The sequence below is a fragment of the Chenopodium album genome, chromosome 16, assembly GCF_948465745.1.
Source record: "Chenopodium album chromosome 16, dcCheAlbu1.1, whole genome shotgun sequence".
Lineage (NCBI taxonomy): Eukaryota > Viridiplantae > Streptophyta > Magnoliopsida > Caryophyllales > Amaranthaceae > Chenopodium > Chenopodium album.
In genome coordinates, this window is record NC_137849.1 from 17,755,380 (window position 1) to 17,777,189 (window position 21,810).

At 38.5% G+C, this 21,810-nt stretch overlaps 1 non-coding gene across 1 annotated transcript; it reads right to left on the reverse strand.

Moving 5' to 3' along the window:
• Positions 1-5,992: 5,992 nt before the first annotated feature.
• LOC145587071 (small nucleolar RNA R71) lies at positions 5,993-6,098 on the reverse strand. The gene has a single exon (XR_014101115.1). It is a non-coding gene; the product is annotated as a small nucleolar RNA R71 (small nucleolar RNA).
• Positions 6,099-21,810: the final 15,712 nt, after the last annotated feature.

Here is a 21,810-nt window from a genome sequence, read left to right on the forward strand (position 1 = left end):
GTAGTCTAATTAGCATAGATTAATACACTTAGTCTTCGTGGTTCGACCCTTACTTGCAACTAACTAGCTTAGTGTAACTTTAGGTATTATAAATTTCTAATTTGGTTAGGATTAGTAGTTCCAATGACCTATTAACCCACGATCATGATTGAGTCGATTACTTGTTAGGGATATGGTGAAACATGTACAAGTGATAATTCATAGATAATTGGGGAATTTTGATTGATCATCATTGCGATTAAATTGGTTGGTAAAATTTATGCATGTGTTTGATTTCTTGAGGAGTGATCAACCTTAACTATCAAGCTAGATTACATAATAGTTTTTATTGATACAAAAAATTGATTTGGAAGCTATTATTATTGATTGATCTTGTTTTGTGATTTTCCTTTGAAGTCATTTGTAGAGACATCTAGCTTGACCCTAGGAAATAGCTCTCTAAGTGATTTTGATTGCATTTGTTACTTTCCTTCACATTGAATGCTTGGTTGATTTCTTTCCCAATTAGTGTGATTGTCATGAGTGCATGTGGATCCTAATTCCCTAGCATCCTTTATATCGCTCTTGTATTCATTTAATTGCGTTGTTTAGTTTGCTAGACCAACCCTCACTTAGGCTTCGTAATAGCTTATCTAGAGACTTTAGCATAACCACATTCCCTTGGGTTCGACCCGAACTTACCCCTATACTTAGGGTTAGGTTTGGTTTTATAAATTTGGTTTGGATTTGGGAATCATAGATATCAATGACCTAGGTTTCACCCGCGTCAATCATTGACCAAATCTCTACTTTGGTGAAGGAGTGATCTCCTATTTAAAGGATGGAACACTCCCGGACGATCCAAAAGAGAGTTGGATGATGAAGAGGAGGGTAGCCTGCTGGTTCGAATTGAAGGACGGGGAATGGTTAAAAAAAGCCTTTGTTAAACCATACTTGAAATGCATCACGCCGGAAAGGGGGCATGATGCATTTAACGACTTTCATTATGGACAATGCGGATCCCATATGGGCGGACGGGGATTAGCTAAAAGGTTACCCATCTGGGATACTACTGGCCAAGCATGAATTAAGATTCCATGGAAATGGTGAAAAGATGTGACAAGTGATAGAGATTCGCAATCTTAATCCACTGCCTGGCAAATAGCTTGTCGGCCATAAGTAGTCCACTCCCCTTTACAAAATGGAGCATGGACATCTGAGGGTCGTATACTATTGTGTTGTGTTTCGTGATGTCCAACACGACGCGGAAACAAAACCCGACCCCAAGACCTACACATAAATAAATTCAACTAAACATAAGAATATTATTTAACATAATTAATTAACAAGAAAAAGGAAAGACGGAATTACCCTTGATGCGTGCTTCGCTCTTTCTTAGAGTTCGGACTTGAAAGCGTCGACCCCCGCAAATGCACAAGCCTCCGATGTCTCACACCCTCGAGACCCGACCCGAACGGCCCCTACCCTAAAGCTTAGTCTGGGCTAGACCAAGAAACACTAGAGTATTACAAACTTGAAGGTTTTCTCACCTATTGGGAGATGCCTTATTGAGTTCAACTCAAGTGAATAATCCCAACTCCTAAGGTTGGTATTTATAGGCAAAGGCTCCCAAAAACATTAATCATCTTTCCATGTGGAAGAAATGATAGAGTGAGAAACGTAAGTAATTAATTTAATTCCAACTTAAATTAAATTAGCTACGCAATAGTCAAATGATAAGTGTCAACATGTGGAAAGAAGTAGTTAAGGACCACAAACCCATCCTTGGAGGGCAAGCATAAACCTACCAACCTTATGTGCATGACACACTTGGTCAAACATAGATTGACTAACCACACGCCTTGGGCCTCATGGCTAGCCTAGTTAGCGGCCTTGCCCTCAGTTGGGTATGCTATTATGCCGTAAGCCCACGCGAGCAAGCGAGCTGCTGCAAGGCCTGCTCACGTGCTTGCGGGTTGGTGCTAGCGCTGCTAGCATCGCCTTGCTCGCATGCTTGCAGGCTGGCGCTGCTAGCTTGCTTGCTCGACTAGCTCGCCTAGCCAGCACACAAGCGCGACTATTGGGCTTACGGACAAGGCAAGCGAATGGCGAGCTTCCTTGCTAGCCTTGTACACCTAGTTCGATAGGTCTTCGCGCGTTGATTTGTCATTTGATCTATTTTCTCGTCTTCTCGATTCGTAGAATCGACTCGACTTGCGACGTTTGGTTTGGACACTCAAAGCTCGGAATCCGACGTCTTTGTTCGTAATAACTCTATTGACTCATTTAATCCTATCGGATTAATTTGTCATCTCGGATCAGTTACTCGATTGGGTGTGACCTGAAGGGTTCAGTCAAGATTAAGATGTAATATTAATCATGTATTAATATTACTGATCGGAAGCTTTCTAATAATTCCGAACCCTCTATCGAAATAATACACTTGTTCCAATCACTTAACCTCACTGAATAATAAGCTTCCTAATAATTCCGAATCCTCTATCGAAATATTACACTTGTTCTAAGGAGACCATTCCTATCAATCTCCCACTTGTCCTTCCTGACAAGTGCGGTTTTAGTGTATAGCCTATTTCCTATGTCGCTTAATGTCTCTTCATGAACCATAAGGTAAGATTATTCGTCATCCTTATTATGTCTAGAAGTGTTTCTCAGTTTCCGATTTCGACTGCTAATTAGTAGATGATTTCTAATATTTCATTTGAGCACGACCATGCATTTTCATAGTCTCGCTCATCAAGAGGCCTTGTAAACAACAAAGACATGTTCCCTATTTATTTAATAGGGGGACATTCCCAGTATTGCACTGTAAGCTTCTCTTAATAAGAGGACCTAGTTGCTCGAGTGTTGCCGTTATAATCCCCACGTACGCAGACGTTTGACAGACATCAAAACGGGCTAGTACTCAAACAAGAGAACTTGCACTACAAGCTCATGGTCGAGGAAAGAGGTTCCGATAGCCATAATGAGAAATATACTTATGACGATTTTTAATCTATTAAAGTATTCTCATAGGTCTATCCAGTATGGTTCTAAACCAATAACTGTGCAAATGATTTATAACAATTATGTCCTTGTAGCACAAGAAACGGTGCAATAAATCATACTACACACTAATCTGAAGTGGTCATTAATCCTCCAATTACTTAAATACTTGTATTAAGGATAATTCTCTATTATAATATTCAATGTTCACTTAATAAGTGTTTCTTTATGAAAGACATTGTCTTGATCCCTTATTTTGAATATTCTCAAAATCGAATGGACTCATTATTTAATTCTAAACCACATTAAATAGTTTTGTGGAATAATTAGTAAATTTTTATTCCACTATGAAACCTGTCAACGTTTCATCTTATGATAAATGATTTTCCAAAAATGTTTTAAGAGTAATACTCGTCACAAAACATTAAAAGAAATCATACCCATATTTAATATGCTTGATGTCTTTCATGCAGTTGTGAATATTGTCGTTCACTTATTGCATAGGTTTAGTTATGATTACTTTACAGATCTTAGCATCTTCATCATCAAACACTTTCATAATAAGATGATAAAATTTGAGAGTGTTATGGATTATATGTGATTTAGGATTTATTATCCAAGTGATGGCTCCCACTCATTTTCATGATTTGAGATCTTCAACTTGACAACCTATAATCATCAACGTTCAACAACGAACTTTCCATTGAATAACTTTCTCATTATTTCCTTTAAGGCAACTATATCCTCAACATATATTTTAGTTGACATCCTATTGATGCTTTAATTTGCTTGGATTTTACTCAAAACAGCTCACAATTATTTGGGATACCCTAATCACTCATGATCATTGAAATTTACCTTAAATTTCCACACATTACACACGGATACACGTCCACATTACCATTCTCAAGCCATGACGCATTTTAGCTCGTGCTTATAAACAACTTCCTTGTTAAGGATCTTGATCCTTCCTAAGGATGTGCTTGCAACATCAATTCTCAAATTACATTTGTTTCCATGCGTCAAGAACTCATCCCTTTTACTTAACCAAGTACTTTGGATGTTCTTGATCATAATCTAATGATCTATTACTTCGATTGTATTTGATTGGTACTTTGTAATTTTCATGCTCTAAGCATGTAAACTGTGTGACGACTCCATATCATAGCATACATGATGGTTTTGATTGCAAAATTATTCTCAATTTTATTCCATTTATGTGACCTTTAAGCTCATCCAGTTTCACCGAGTCTTGCTAAACTGTTTGCTATGTGATACGGTTGAAAGTCTCTACTAGAGTCTTTCTAGTTTGACTTAGCATTTTTGTCTAGCTTATACTTATTTCAAACATTTACTTAGCTTAGTTTTATACATATGGGTCGAAAGCCTTTTAAACTTCTTCATGTTTAAAACGGTAAATTCCTTTACTCGTTTAAACATTTTTTTAAGTCTATAAAAAAGATCTTAATTCCCAATATGTACTAAGTGTCTCCCTTTGCTTAGTCCATTGTTGAAAATACTTTCAAATCTAAGCATTTAGAATTTGATAGTTAATTTACAACAAAGTTCGTTACATTCTTGTTGGACCTTACAAGATTGACTCTTACTCCCACTAAACTTCTTATGCATAAAAATTTCTATGTTTCTCCATAAACAAATCCTTTTATGAACTTTATGAGAGAACAAGTTGATGAGTATCATTTATGGCACTCATTTGTTCTCTTTTAGGGTGATTTTAGATTGCTTTTATAGATCTTTTCATTTCCTTTTCCTTAGTTTTGCTCTTTATTTCTTTGGTTTGAACTTTCCTTAATTGATTTTCAATTTTTGTGTATTTCTTGGTTTATTTTGTATTTTTCCCTTTTATTTGTTTGTTTTCTTTCATTTTTAGGTTAAGATCGTTGTCCAAGGATTCCCGAGGTTTCTTCCCTCGCAATACTCGAAATCAATCTCCAAAATAAACCAAGAAATATTTTGTGTATTTCTTGGTTTATTTTGTATTTGTCGATTGAGCTTGGTTAGTGACGTTCCTAGTTGGAGTCTTTCGTAGTTGGTGCTAGCTAGACCTCTAGGAGATAGCTTGTTGAGCTTTTTTGATTGGATTGTCTATCTTCTCTCGTAATACTTGAATTAATCAATCTCCAACCCGATTAGTGTGTGTCCATTGCAAGTACATGTGGATCCTAAGTCACCAGTGTTTTGATATATTGATTTACTTGGTTTGATTAGTTGAATTAGATAACCTGCGCCACCATCTCACCTTTCGAAGTAGTTTGACATTGGCCATAGCAAACTTCCCCCCATTCCTAGTTGTTTGACCCTAACTTGCCCTATTACTAGGTGTAGGTTTGGTTATAAATTTAGTTTGATTGTAGGAATTTTAGTTTCCAACAACCTTGAATCCACCCTCCATCAAAATACAAAAAGATTTTTCTCTTTTTGGCTACAGTTGTAGTCGTGCTCCTAATTGTTTCTTTGAGATTGTATGCATAGAACAAGAGGAAGGACTTTAGTACCACTTGATCCGAAAATTGAGAGGATAATTACAAGGATAAGAGTTGCTAGATGTTCTTTGTGTCCTAGACTTCAAGTGAAAAAGAACCAGTACAAGAAGAACATGCAAGCATGGGAGAAAATCCAAGGGTTGCTTTGAAGGAGTTGGGAACTCCCGGTGCCTATAGATTTGAGAGTGGTATTGCCCCACCTACAACACCGGCAAATGACTTTGAAATAAGGCCGGCAATGATCACTTTGATAGAGATGCGACAATTTAGTAGGGCCAAGCATGAAAGCCCACTAAATCATCTCAAGGAGTTCGAAAAGTATTGCAACACTATCAAAGTGAATTGAATTTCCCAATAATTCATCCGCCTCAAGCTTTTTCCCTTTTCCATCGTAGGGCGTGCCTTGAAATGGCTGGACAAGGAGGTTAAGCCGAATTCTCTAAGAACAAGGGACGAAGTGACCAAGGAATTTTTATCCCATTTCTATCCACAAAAGAAAACGGTGGAGGCTAGAGCTTTGATTTAAGGTTTTAAGCAAAAGCCTAGTGAAAGTCTCTATGAAGCATGGGAGAGGTACAAGGAATATCAAAGAAAATGTCCTCACCACAGAATTCCTACTTACCAAATTATTCAAATCTTCTACGATGGCCTTAGTCCTCAAGGAAAGTCATGTCTAGATGGAGGAGCTAGAGGTCTCATTATGAATAAAACGGAGGAGGAAGTGGTAGACATAATTGATGATGTAGTGAGGTACTATAGAGATTGGCAAGACGGAGAAAGGGAATAAACTAGCAAGAGTAGCTCTTCGGTGTACTCGGTTGATTATCTAAATACAATCAACAATCTATCCTCGCAAATGACAAACTTGGGGAAGGAAATGTCCGCTATCAAGGCAAAGTTGGAAAGTGCTACCTCCCAAGTTTCGAATCTTCCTTCCCAATCTAAGGTAGAGGTATGTCTTCTAATTCTCAACCATCCCCCTCTTCTAGTAACATGCCTAGTGGTTGCTTGTTTTATGATGTTTGTGGATTGTTTGATCATGATGCTTCTAATTGCCCTCATGCATATATGGATGTTTGTGACGATCAAGATGGAAATGTGACTGAACACGTGAATTAAGTGTCAAACAATAATGATTCTTGGTTTGAGATTCAAAGAGGTCAATGGAATATGAATTACAACAACCATGGGAATTTTGACAACTATAACCAAGGTGGTGGTAATAGGAACCAAGGGAACCAAAATTCCCGAGGTAACTATAACAACCAAGGTTATAGTAGCCAAAATCAAAACCAAAATTATGGTAATCATAACCAAGGTTATGGAAACCATAATCAAGGTTATGGTCAAAATCAAAATAGGGGTAATTGGAACAACCAAGGTAGGGGAAATTTTCAAAACAATGCTCAAAGGGGTCCCCCACCCGATTTTGTTCTAAAGACCCAAGGTGATAATTCCTATGCTCAATCCTCATCTTCTAGAACTAACTTGGAGGAGATCATTGAAAACCAAACAAAAATTTTGAACACTTACATGGCTGTGAGTGACAAGAAGTTCAATCAGATGGTGACACACGACAAAATGCTTGAGACCTAAATCACTCAACTAGCCAACACCTTGAAAGATTGTGCTAGCTCTTCTTCATTACCTTCTCAAGGAGTTGATCCTAAGAAACCCGTCTATTCTATTACCACAAGGAGTGGAAGAGTGCTTGAAGAGAGAGTTTTTAGGATGAGTGATGAGGATGAGAAGAGGAGTGACTCAAGTGAGAAAGATGAGAACGATGTGTCAGAGATTGTGAGCGAAGAGGAAGCTCAAGAGAACAAGAAGAGTGTTGAGAAAGTGCAAGAGGATGTGAGAAAACCTGACCTTCCATACCCCCAAAAGTTTTTGAGGAACAAAATTGATGAATAATTTGGGAGGTTCCTTGATATGTTGAAGGAAGTTCATCTTTCAATCCCTCTCATCGAAGCCATGACCCAAATGCTTGGATACTCCAAATTTCTTAAGGATATCTTGAGTGGTAAGAGAAAGTGCTATGAGATAGATTCGGTAGAGGTTGGGGAGTGTTATAGTGCTTTGATTCACAATGACTTACACAAAAAGATGAAAGACCCGGGCAATTTCTCCATTCTTTAATTAAAGGCAAATTGTTTGAAAATACATTGTGTGATCTTGGTGCTAGCGTTAGTATCATGCCTTATTCCGTCTTCAAGAAGCTTACGCAAGGAGATCTTCTTCCTACCAACATGACTTTGCAATTGGTCGTTAGATCCATTAAATTCCCCAAAGGAATGGTTGAGAATGTTCACCTTAAGATAGGTGGTTTTACTATTCCCGTAGATTTTATTGTGCTTGAAATTGAAGAAGATGACCACATACCTATTATTCTAGGGAGACCTTTCTTAGCTACTTCGGGAGCTTTAAGTGATGTCAAGGGAGGCCTAATCACTTTAAGAGTTGGTAGCAATAAGGCAAGTTTTGAGCTAAAACTGATGCATGAGTCCTTGTCCTTTGTTAATGGAACCATGTGTATTAATTCCCCCCGCTCCATTGATAATGTATGCATGATTGACTCTTCAACTAACGATGTTCTTGAGATTTGTGATGATGTGCTTTTGAGTTTTGATTACAAGAAGGTTAGTGAAGAGAAAAAGGAGTTTTCCAAGCCCATGGACGAGGAGGTGATTGACATTCCTCATTGGTTTGAGATTTACCCTCAAGAGGAGGAGGGTGATTCTAAGAGTGTGGATGGTCAGAAACATCTACTAGAAGGAACAAGGCAAAGAGGAAGGAGAGAGCTTCTAGGAAGAAAAGGATGAAGTTGAAGCAAGAGAGGCTTGCTTTTGAGGCTTCATCAAGTGAAGTTTCATCTAGCAACAATGTGAGGTTGCTAAAAATTGAAGAGGAGTTTGTTCCATCCGCCACTTTTAACAAGGTGGTGTTCTTTTGACCCTTCATGATTTGGAGGAAGGGTCGAGCTAAGGACCTTAAGCAAGCGCAACCTGGTTTTCTAACCTTTTTCTTTTGATTTCTATTTTTCTTAATATTCTTTCTTTTATTTTCCTTACTTTCACTTATTTTTTATTTGGATTGATAGGTTAAATTCATGGGAATTGGATTATTTCAAGCAGCGTAAGCAATGGAAAGGTGTTTTGTGTTTTTGATGAAAATATGTTCGATTTTATCGAATTTTGAGTTAAAAGGGTAAGGTACCTCGGGATTAGGGATTGAGTTAATTAAGATTTTCAACAATTTTGGTGAACATTGAAGGTTTCAAGAGGTTTGAGTTGAATTAAGGTGAAGGAGAAATTGATGTGCAAGTGTGCTCTCGTGCTTGCGTTCTCGTAAATTTTAATCATGTACAAGTGATTTTTGAAAAAATTCCTATGTGATTTTTATGTGATTTTTGGTCTGCCCCCCTCCTTACTTGATCGTGACGCTCGTGAGCTTCAATGAGAGCGCAAGCACGAGAGTAAGCACAAGAGGGAGCAAGCCCCCCCTTGGCATTGGCTGGTGTGCACGCACAGTGTATGTGCATGCACGCACCAGCAGGGGCAGAGTTTCCCTCTTCTTTTCGAAGAACCAAGCAACAATTTCAAGAAAGGAAGCTGCAGTGGCGCGGGAGCGCCAAGAAAGGGCGCGGTCGCACGAGACACGGGCGCGGGCATGCAACAAGGTCGCGCGACCGCGCACCTGGGCAGCGCCAAGCCTCTATTTCTTTTCTTTCTTCTTTCTTTCCCTCATTTACCCTCAATCTCATTCTTGCACGCACAACCCTCATTCTCACTCTAAAGAGCCGAGACCCTACCTCCATTTCTAACATATTTCATCATCAATTCATTGAACATCTATTAAAAATCAACATTTTCCTTCTACAAATTTATCATCTACAACAATAATCATACTACTTTCTTCCATTTTCAATCTTTAATCTCTCTCCTCCATTGAAGACCAAATTTGGGGCTTTTCGGTTTGGTGGGAATTGGTGGCTAATTCTTGTTCAATTTTGCTTCTAGTATGGCATATTCATCTTCTTAAACTCTTATTTACATTTTTATATCATATTGTTGCAAGAATTTGATTGTTTATGGTTCTGAATAGTAGTAGTATGTGTTTTGATGAATTTGTTGATTGAATATGATATTTGGTTGATTATTTATGTTGATTTTTGATTGATTTTTACTTACATTGTGTTATATGTTTGTGAAGCGAATTTGGTTTAATTGGTGGTGATTGTGAGAAGTTGAAAATTTTGAATATTGGTAGTAAGGTGTTGTTTGTGTGATTGGTGTTCTTGCTTAAGGACTTGCGATATTGGTGATTGGAAGTGTTTTGTGGTATTTTTGTGGTGTTGATTGATTGGATTTTGAGTTGATAAATTCGGGGGAAACACAATGTCGAAGCTTGTTCGAGCCTTTTCCTCTAACAAATGAAAAACTAACATCACAATTGAAGAACCTTCTTCAAACCCCTCTACTTCCCAAACATGACAACCTACTCCTTTGCCTAAGATAAAAATCAATGACCCAATCCAAAAAGCTCGATATGCCAAGCTAAATTAAAAAAAACCGATCCCTTAAACCCTCTCGGCACTACTTTTAACAAGACATGATCAAATTGGGTATTGATGAGGATTTGAGGGAATTTTTTAGCAATCTTCGCATGAGCACCTTTGTGAGCACGTGTTATCGTACCTACCTTGAGCCAACTTTGGATTTTTTGGCTACGGTTTCATGTGAGGTGGTAGAGGATGATAACTACCGGGTCCATTTTCAACTTTTCAACATTCATCATGATCTTTCTCTTGCCGAGTTCAATGCGACACTCAATCTTAAAGAATGAGGTGGATGGATTTCTTGCACCCTCGTGGGATAATATATCGGGGGAAGGCAATTTCATTACTTAGTATGCCCCCATAAGAAAGGTATTTTAACCGTGTCTAAGGGTTCTTAATAGGCTTTTGGGATATTTGATAATCCCTAAGCAAGAATTGGGAAAGATGGGCCAATTGGAGCTCCGGATACTTTGGTTGGCTACCAGAGAGAAGTACCGGGGTCATTTGAACTTAGGGTACATGTTCTTGAGATATTGCAAGGGGTTGCAAGAAAGGGAGTCCGAGGAGATCCCTTGTGGTAGTATGGTTACAAGGCTCGTGACCAACCTTCATCTTCACCACTACTTACCCTCTTGTACTCCGGTGGGTAGTTCGAGCACCCTCTACCTCGACATTGCACAATTGAAGCAAGTGCAATTTTTGGCCAAGAATGAAGATGATGAGGTGTTTGATTGGCTTAGGGAGAACAAACATTGGTGCTATCTCCCTAACCCCTCCTTGACTTCTCTTCACCGAGAGGATGTACCTAATGTGTTGCATGTACCCTTAAGTAACCGCCTCCCCTGTCGTGATGATGATGAGGAGATGGGAGAAGAAGAAGATGATGAAGAAGAAGAAGAACTACAACAACAACAACGACGACAACCACGACAACAACATCAAGAACAACAACATCACAAATTTGCTAACCCCGATATGGATGCTCTAAGTGCACAAATGAAGGGGATGCAAATTAGATTGGAAGGCATGTACGACCAAGACTTCGAGGTAATTTATCACTAAATGAGAGGCATCTCGGAGATGCCACAAGGTATGTTTCTCCAACGACAGCATTTATATGATACGAGTGTCAACCGTGGGGAGGTTTCCCCCGCGGTTAACTACCCATACTTTCCACCCCAACTTGGTCCTATACCATCAAGAGGGTACCCATATAGGCAAGGACTCCCGAGGTTCAACACCGTGACTCGCTCATTCCCCGATGAGCACGGTAACTACGATTACCGTGTTCCCAATGGGAGCGATTATAGGGGTGATCCTAACTACCCTTATGTTCACCCCGATCATCCACTACCGCTCGCTTTGCCCGAGCAATATACTCCCCTTGCCCCTTGGCAAAAAGACAACTTCAAGGGGCACTATGGTTGGCCACCCGGTTACACCGGGGCATGGGATCCTTTTGGTCCCCCATCTGGGTTCTCCTATGACGGGGATGATCATGATAGTGCTGGGTCGAGTGGTAGCTAATTCTCCTATTTTATGCCTTTTCCCTCCATCTCTTATTTTTTACGATGCTTGCTTTGTATTGATGGGATGTTGAGATGTATTCATGTTTAGCTTGGGGGAACTTTGTTTTATTAGGGGTTTGTCACGGTGGCTAATATTGTTGTTGTGCATTGTCTTGTCTACTTTTTTCCTTGATGTTGGATAATTGCATACCTTGGTCTATTATTGATGGTGTTTGATTGTTGTTTTCATGAGCTTTCCATGTCTTTTCTTTATCTCTTGATAATGTTGTTGTTGTGATGATTTCTATGATGATGATGATGCATGTTGTTTGCTCCCATGAATCCAAAGCCTTATTATCCAAAACCCTTGAATCCAAATCCCTTAAATCCAAATCTTGTAGTTTAAGTGATTAGTTCCTAGTTTAGTGTATAGTTCCTTTAGTTTTCTTTGCTTATTCTTATTTTTTGGTAGTTTACCTTGACTTTTTGCTTTGTAGTTTCTTTTTATTTAGTTTTGCTTTCTTTTATTTTGTTTTGAAGTTACTAACCGTTTTCTTTGTTTATAGCTCTATTTTCAATTTTTCTTTTCTCTTGGCTTTGATGATGATGCTATTGATTCTTGGAGCTTAATGAAGGAGGTTGATCTTTCGCCTTATTTTTATTAGCATTGCTTGGAAGCCCGGTGAGATCCTTCTTATTTTCTTTCTTTTATGTCTTTACTTTTCTTGGATGCATAGATTAGGACTAGTTTTAGGAGAAGTTGAACGGTTCGAGGATGTATGCTTGTAACACCTTAGAGTGTTTGGGATTATTGGTGATGTTGTCAATTGATCACTTGTATGATGATTGGGAATTACGTGTTACACTTGCATCTTTGTTCCTTTCTTTATTTTCCTACTCTTCCTTTATCTTTGCTTTCTTCTTTTCTTTATTTTTCTTTACTTTTCCTTTCTTTTCTTTTATTCTCTTTCTTTTTGCTTTTGGTTTGTATAAAGTTTTTGAGGCTTTATTTTTCTTTTTGTTATCTCTCTTGTGAATTAGACTATATACCAACGGACTTTTGCTTTTGAATGAACATCTTCCTAATTGGTAGTGGTATACACGGTTTGAGAATATGTTTGTTTGATTCTAGGATGGCGTATGCTAAGGTAGCATGTCTAAGAACTAGGGGGATCATGAAACCCGATTCTACTTGTTTGTGGCATGTTTGGTAGTTGCTTCTATAGTCGATTTGACACCAATAGTGAGTTTTTGCTACATCCATGTGAGGTTTACAATTTTTCAAGCCTTCTACACTTACTTGCATGAGCGGCATGGATCCTTGACTAATGCGAAACTAATCTACAATCTTGACTCATAATACTCAAGACCGAGACCGAACCATCTAGGGAGGACAAAGGCATCTTTTCGGGGTGGTAATTTTTCTTTTTTAGGAAAGTCTTCATTATTTTTGATTTTTGGGTTTACATTTGCCTTCTTGCCAACCATTTGAGCCTTTTTCCTTCTTTTCAAGCCACATCTTTAGAATTTTGAGCTTTTTGTTCCATTTTTTGTTTTTGTGAAGCAAATGATCATGTTATTTGAGATTGTGGTATATGAGTTTGGGTATTGGTTCTTATTTGTAAGCAAGCTTTTATTTTGTATATTTTATGAATAGTGGTAAGTGAATAAATGAAAAAGCCGTCCATAGTTAAAAAAGGCAAGGACATTCAAGTGCGAAGTTGAAAAGCTGTCCGTAATTAAAAGAGGCGAGGACAATTGTTATGAATTTGAAAAATGCAAAAAAATATAAAAGTGAAAAATGAGAAAATACAAAAATATTTGGAAAAATTGCCCGCAATAATCCGACCTTTTGCCCGTCCGCTAAAAATAATCCCACCTTTGGATTATTTTTAAATAATCCCACCTTTACTCTCATTCTGCTATAAATGGTCCCATTTTACTTGGAACCGGTTGAGCAGGTAAATTTTTTTTTTTTAAATTAGAGTTTACACGTGTCGCTCCTTGATTAGTCAAAAAAATAAAAATAAAAAAAGTAATAAAAAACCACCACCACCACCACCACCTAAGCCACACCAATTCAGCCACCACCACCCAATCTAAACCCTAAAACCACCATCCCACCCACACCTGAAACCACCGCGCTGACCGGAATCCCACCAAGCCAAGGCAACCTAGACCCAATTACCCATTGACCCAACCCTTTAACCCCATTAACCATTTAACCCAACCTCAAAGCCCCATTAACCCAAGCAAATCGGGTCAGAGGAGTTCGACTACGCGGCTGGAAAAGGTGGATGGGGAAGACGCGACGCGATCGGAATCTGGGCCGGAGCTGGGTTTAAGGGAGTTGGTGGGTTTTCGCGAACGGAGTCTGGGTTTAAGTGCTGGGTCTTCGCGTGGGAAGGAGTGAGGAGGGGGTTGGTGGTTCAGGGGAGGGGAAGGGTAAGCCGGAGTTGGGTTTAAGGGCTAGCTCGCCAAGGCCGCGTTAATGGGGTTGGCCGGTTGGGGGTAGGCTTGGTTTCGTGAGGGTTCGAGGGTGGTTCATGTGGCGGTTCGTGAGGGGTTTGAGGGTGGTTCAGGGAAGGGGGTTCGACTGTGGTTCAGGGGAGGGGTGGCAGGGGAGGTCGTCGCGCCGGGATTGGTGGCAGGGGAGGCCGGCGCGTCCGGGATTGGTGGCAGGGGAGGTGGTTTGGCTGGTGGGTGGTTCTAATTTAATTATTATTCTTTTTAATTTTATTTTTTTAGACTAATTGGGTGCCGACACGTGGCTAGTAACTTGCTATAACAAGTTAACTAACCGGTTGGGACCAATAAAAAAGATCGGGGGGTAAAGGTGGGATTATTTAAAAATAATCCAAAGGTGGGATTATTTTCAGCGGACGGGCAAAAGGTCGGATTATTGCGGGCAATTTTTCCAAAATATTTTGATGTGAATCTTTTCTCCCTGTTAAGCATTGAGGACAATGCTTCATTTAAGCTTGGGGGAGAAGCGTTTATGCTTTTTGTATATATGATTGTGAGTATAGCTTTGAATAAGCTTGGGGGTGTTAGCTTTTTTTGTTTTGTGATTACTTAGTTATGAGGAGAAGGTTTAATTACCGTTTTGCTTCACTAATTAGGAATACCACCAAATTCTAAATTTTAAGCCTACCCTCACCCTTTTTGCCCTTACGTTACAACCTTTGAAAGTCCTTTTGATCTAGAGGTTGAGTCACATATCGGGGGAGGGAATTATGAGTTATAGCCTATGGAGAGGGAATGCGTTGTCAAGACGTCGAGTAGCCTAAAATATGTTCTTTTCCGGTTCCTTCGAGGAACTATAGAGATGCTCACTAGAGGGAGATTTGAGACTAGTAGGGAGAATGCGGTAAGATTAAATGGGATGAAGGTGGATTGTAATTACTAGTTTCTACGCTTAGCATATTCTATTTTCAATCAACCTCGGATATCTTGGAAAGTACATACCCTTATTTGCTTTAGAAAGTTGTTTATTCATTTGAAGTGTAGTCATATTGTAAAGTCCAATTCATAAAGGTTTTGATTTTACTTTTCTTTTAATTTCTTTTACTTTTGTGATTTGCCTCATCTTTGTTTGTTGAGAGATATGGATTAAGCTCTTAGGAAACCTTTACGAGACCTCACTCTTCCTCATAAGCAACTTTGGGGTTTAAAGGGCTTGTTGTAGCTAAAAACAACCGCGATTCCTACGATAGTAAGTCTTAGTGTGTATTCTCATCTCATGTCTTTATTTTTCCTCTTTAAATAAGTCTTTCATCCCTTTCTTTCTTGCTTGGTTTTGCTCGAGGATGAGCAAAAGTTTAGCTTGGGGGAATTTGATGAGTGTCATTTATGGCACTCATTTGTTCTCTTTTAGGGTGATTTTAGATTGCTTTAATAACTCTTCTCATTCCCTTTTCCTTAGTTTTGGTCTTTATTTCTTTAGTTTCCACTTTCCTTAGTTGATTTTCCATTTTTGTGTATTTCTTGTTTTTTTTTGTCATTTTCCCTTTTATTTGTTTGTTTTCTTTCATTTTCAGGTTAAGATCGTTGTCCAAGGATTCCCGAGGTTTCTTCCCGAGTTTTGCATTGATTGGGATGCTTAGTGTCTTCTATTTGAAGCCCAAGTATGGAGATTTGCAAGTTCCAAGTTTCCTTAGGTCGTGCATTCAAGCCGTGGGGGAACCAATTTTTGTGTTGAACCCATCGTAAAGGTGTTTATAATCTGCCATGCTCTGTGTTCATCAAGCATACCAAGTGGAGCGCACGAGGAGCGTCAAGTTAAAGGGGAAGAGAGCTGCCCTGCTCCCAGGTGCAGGCGCACGAGATAATGGCGTGGCCGCGCAGTGTGGTGGCGCTGCCACGCGGTGTTATGGCGCGGCTGCACCTGTTGCTCTCCCTGTTCTGTACCCTCTTTTGCACGGCTGCACAACTTCTTGAAGAAGGCCGCGCCTATACGGGTCTATTTTGGACGATCTAACCAACTTCTCTTTGTTAGATTTACTATATATAGATTTTTCTTCTATTTTTAGAGGGAGGGTTTTTTAGATGAGAGATTTTTAGAGAGAGAACTCATTGGAGAATTTTTGGAGATTAGATAATTCATTAGAGAAGAATTTTAGAGAGAGAAACTCATGGTTGATGATTGATGATTCATGATTGATGATTCTAAGCACATTTCCTTTGATTTCATCAATGTTTGTAAGGATTTCTTTTACTGTAATGCAATCTTTAGCTTTTGATTTCAATTGTTTTGTTGATTGTTCAAGTTTATTGATCAGTTGATTGAATTTGTTTAATTGAAATGATGATGTTGAATTTGTTGAATTGCTTAGTTTTGATCTTGATTTCTTCCATGGATTGTGAGTAGTTTACTTGCTAAGGATGTGGTGAAACATGTTTGAGTGATGGATCATAGCTAATTAGGATTTTTTGATTAATTTAGCATTGTGATTAAATTAGTTTATTGATTTTGTGCATGAGTGTGATTAGTTAGAGAGTAGCTAACTTTAATTGTCATACTAGATTGCATTGTGTGCCTACATTGATACAGACAATTGATTTGTAGCTCGCATTTGTCGATTGAGCTTGGTTAGTGACGTTCCTAGTTAGAGTCTTTTGTAGTTGGCGCTAGTTAGACCTCTAGGAGATAGCTTGTTGAGCTCTTTTGATTGCATTGTCTATCTTACCTCGCAATACTCGAATTAATCAATCTCCAACCCGATTAGTGTGTGTCCATTGCAAGTACATGTGGATCCTAAATCCCTAGTGTCTTGATATACTGATTTACTTGGTTTGATTAGTTGAATTAGATAACCTACACCACCATCTCACCTTTCGAAGTAGTTTGACATTGGCCGTAGCAAACTTCCCCCCATTCCTAGTGGTTCGACCCGAACTTGCCCTATTACTAGGTGTAGGTTTGGTTATAAGTTTTGTTTGATTGGAGGAATTTTAGTTTCCAACGACCTAGAATCCACCCTTCATCACAAGTTTCAATTCCTACGTGCAATGCTTCCTTCAATCTCATAATGGATTACTTGAGTTTGCTTTCAAATCTAGCATTATAGAGATTTTCAAAACCCTTAGACTATTTCCATAGTGTCTTCCAAAATCCTATTTTAGGAAGGCGGTTTTGGTATCTATTTTTCCATATTTCATATGTGCAATTTTGCTAAAATAATCACGAAAAGACTTGAGCATTCTGATTGGTGAATAAGTTTTTATTAAAATCAACGCCTTGAATTAATTGTGTCTTTTTCAACCAATATAGCTATGTATGCACATGCATATCAATATTTGTTAGTTTTCTCCTTGAAAACTTATTTGCTATTGATGGGTTTTTCACCCTTCATGCAAATTAATCAAGTTTTATACTTGATTTTAAACATATAGTGTTTGCGAATTTTATAGTTTCTAACCATTATTCGGAATTTGAATTTGTCGTAGCTAACTTACAATATATTATTCCCTTACTATCTAATAGTAAATAGTATGCTTGTAAGTCTTAGGTTTATTTCTAACTTAATAGAAATTTATAGGATTTACTCCAAGTCTTTGGTGAATTCTATACCTGTACGGGAAAATTGCATCATCGAGTTCATTTTCCTGCCATTTGTCATTTTAGAAATGTGTTACTTTCCAAAAAGACACCACTTAGAGCAACAAATACTATGTTCCAAATTAGGTCGTGGAGGTTATGCCCGTAGTCTCATTTGAATTTTTAAAGAGATATGCATATTGTCTTTGGTAAAAGTTCGTTGTGAAACAAACTGTTAGCTCCCACTTGAGCTATCTTGGCCTTTATTGAGCCATTAAGCTCCCACTGAGCCAGTGAGCTCTCAATAAGCTACTTAGTTCCCACTGAGCCAGTGAGCTCCCACAGAGGCTAAGAGCCGTAGACATATGCTTAAAAAGACGTTTAGAAGTTATTTCTATCCATAACTTAATATGGCGTCCTTTGTTAGCTTTGACATTTTATTTAGTGTAACATTAGTCATTTGTGCAAATCGTTAAGAACTTTATAGGAAGGGATGTGATCCATCATCGTTCGAGTCATTTTCAAATGGCATTGAGGTCTCCGTGAAGACATACTAGTTGTGTTCTTTGTGGAGTTATTTATGACAATTTCAGTTTCATAACTTTGAGGTGGTCACACTTGGATCAAGAAAACATTGCTCAATCTAATCTAGATGTTTTTGATATCTTGCCAAGTCGATTTTGTTCTTCACTGAACTTTTTGAGCTACTCAAGTTCATGTTTGTTCACATTTGATGAATATAGCCATATTCTTTCAAATTCTTGTGAAACGTAGAAATAATTGAATCCTTTTTAGCTTTCAAAGTTAATTGTTTACACCAAAACAATAGCTCCTTAATTTGTCGGTTTCAACAAGTAAGACTTGCTTGTCTTAGAACTATCCTGAATCGATCAACTATCAAGCACCTATCTGATAGAGCCTTGAGTATGTTCTTGTCAATGTGACATTGCTAAAGATGTTCGGAACACAAAGCATTCCCATGACTTGAACTTTGTGAGTTTTCATGCTAGGGAAATGCGATAGGAATTATGTCCTTCGAACAAGTGTATTATTTCGATAAAGGGTTCGAAATTATTAGAAAGCTAATTATTCAGTGAGGTCAAGTGATCAGAATGCCTAGTTGGAGGTCAAGCATAATCTTAACTGAACCCTTCGGGTCACACCCAAGCAACTAACGATCAGTCAAGACAAATTAATCCGAAAGGCATTAATGAGTCGCTCGAGTATTATGAACATAGACGTCGGAAATCAAGCTAGGAGCGTCGAGACCGAGCGTCGCAAGTCGAGTCGAATTAATTAAAGACGAGACGGTAAAAATAAATTAATCAACAATTATTAAAATACCCTTAGCATTGGAATGGCCGAAGCAAACCGAGTGCTAGGGGTAAGTGGTGCTAGTATGGCAATTAGCATGCGCGCCGCACCATGCCGAGCCTGCTAGCAGCGCTGGCTGGTGCGTGGCACAGCACGCTAGCACGCCAATGCTAGCATCTCTAGCAGCGCACTGCTAGCAAGCAGTTGGCGCTCGCACAGCTAGCAAGCTTGCAACGTGCTAGCGTGCTAGCACTACTAGCAGTAGGCGTGCAATAGCCAGCTGGGAGCACTTTGGTGCCAAGGCTGGGTGCCACATGGCGTCGTGTGAATCAGCCGAGTTGTGAGGCTTAGGGAGCAAGTCTTTTGTCCCCCTCCTTCCTTGTGGTCTCTACGTACTCTTTCCCTCCTTGCTTGACACTTGTTGATTAATTATTACATTGTTTTTTCTGATTTATTATTTAAAAATAGAATGGAAAAAGGATTTTTTATCAATTCTCCCACATTGATGGAAGAGTGGAATGTATTGGGATTTGAGAAACCCACTTGAGTTGAACTTAATAAGGCATCTCCAAAGAGATAAAACCTCTAAATTCATTAAAACTTGAGTAAGTTTATTTTGGTCTAGCTCGGCTAAACTCCGAGTAGAGACCAGACGGGTCATGTTGCGGGTGGATTTCCGTTAGAGATCTACGCACGTGTGAGACTTAAAGCTTTCGAAGTAAGAGCTCGTTAAGCGAGCGAAGTGCGCATCAAGGGTAATATTGTCTTTCTCCTTATCTTATTATTTATGCTTGTTTGTTATATTAATTGTGAGCTGGTCTTGGGGTCGAGTTTTGTTTCTGCGGAAAATCAGACTTTCCAAAACCAAACATCGGTATCGGAGTCTTGCTCATTTATTTTTGTAACTAATATTTTCAAGGTGTTTAAAATGAATTTAATTTCTTGTTGTGGTTGCTAATTAGATTAGTAGCTCGATTTTATTAATTTTAATCTCGTTTTAATTAAAAAAATTTGTTTCTGCAAATGATGTTCTGCAAACTTTCTGACCCTTTAGGGTTGTGAAGAAGCCAAATTCTTCCTAGAAATGCCTATGTCGAGGGATTTTTCATTTTGACGAAAATTTTTAAATCTTTTAATCCTTAAATCTTAATGGCATATTAATTGTTATTATGTGTTTGGTTCATTCCTTTATGCTTCTGCAATTTTAAACCACTTTTGAGCATGATTACTATATAGTAATTGGTGCTTAATGGTTGGCTCAAATTTTCACTTAATTGCAAACAAATTGCTTTAAGTGTGGAAATTTTGTGTTTTTAGGCTCTTAAGTACTAGAGATTGATGAGTGTTATTTATGGCACTCATTTAGCCTCTTTTAGGATGAATTTTGATTGCTTTTATAGCTCTTTTATCACTTTTTCTTTGGTTTTACTTGTTATTTCTCTTGTTTATGTTTTCCTTAGTTGTTTTCCCATTTTCGTGCATTTCTTAGTTTATTTTGCCTTTTCTCATTTATTTGTTTGCTTTTCTTTGATTTCAAGAGATTGGTGATGTTTAAGGAGCTCAATGGCTTTTTTTCCGGGTTTATAAAACTTGAGATGCAAGCCGGTCTTTCCCCTTGAAGCTCAAATGTGTGGGAGTGCAAAAACCAAATCTTAAAGGTCGCGCTCTCAAGCTGCATGGGCATTAAAATTTGTGTTGTACCCACCGTAAAGGCCTCTAGAAACTGCCACCCCCAACATTTATCAAGTGGAGTGCACGAAAGCATCAATGCATGCACGAGGAAGCTCTCCCCTGCTCCTAGGTGCGGGCACGCAGGCTTTGAGCGCGGCCGAGTAGCTAGGAGGTGCGGCCGCGTAGCTGCTTTCCCCCTGTTCTTTACCCACTTCTTTGCGGCCGCGCATTTAGAGGAGAGGGCACGCCTATTGGGGTTCCTTTTTGGACGTTTAACTAACTTCTCTTTTGTTAGTTTTACTATTCTCCCTCTGTTCCATACCCACTTCTTTGCGGCCGCGCATTTAGAGGAGAGAGCGCGCCTATTGGGGTTCTCTTTGGACGTTTAACTAACTTCTTCTTTGTTAGTTTTACTATATATAGAATTTCTTCATTTTTAGAGAGAGAATGAATGAGAAGGAATTATAATTAGTGATGTGAATCAAGAGGCTAATTCTTTTGAAGGGCCCAAGACACTTTTAGAAGGTCCAAATAGCTTCATTATAGGCTGCCCAAAGAAAGAAATAAACAAGGAAAGGTCCAATAAATCAATTGGGAAAGAAGGAAGCTTGATCATCAAAGAAGAAGAATTGGAGCGGTTTACTTCTGGCGGCGATGTGAAATGGTAGTTTTTGTTACTTAGTTTTTTTTTTCTAGAATTTTGCTTCCAGGTTTTTACCTTTCACTTGAGAGGGTTTTTCTTGGTTTAAGCACTTAGGATTAGATTTAATTTCTGTTATTTAGTTGCTATAAAATTCCTAATTATATTAGGAAAGTTTTTAAAAGTTTGTTTAGGATTAGTTTTAGTTTTCCTATTCTAATTAGACGTAGTTTCCTATTCTAGTTAGAATACTTGGGGGGCAAGGTTAGGGTTTTTTCCTAATCCTTGTATGGATGGAATTAGCTTATTTTTAGTCTATAAATAGGGGAATTTCGTGGCTCTTAGAGACATAGAAAATCAGATTAATTTCAATAAAAATTGTTTAGTTTTTCTTAAACGTTTTCTTGCTAGTTTTCAATTCAAGGAGTTGTTTTGATAATTAGAACGTGCAATTCTTAGTTCTAGGAGTAGTCTCAGATTTGTTCATCAAAATACTTAGTTCAAGGAGTAGTCTAAGTAGTTTGACTAGGCATTGAATTCATTCCAAGAGTGGTCGTTTTCAAGGTCATATCCGGTTACTTTCAATCGTTTTT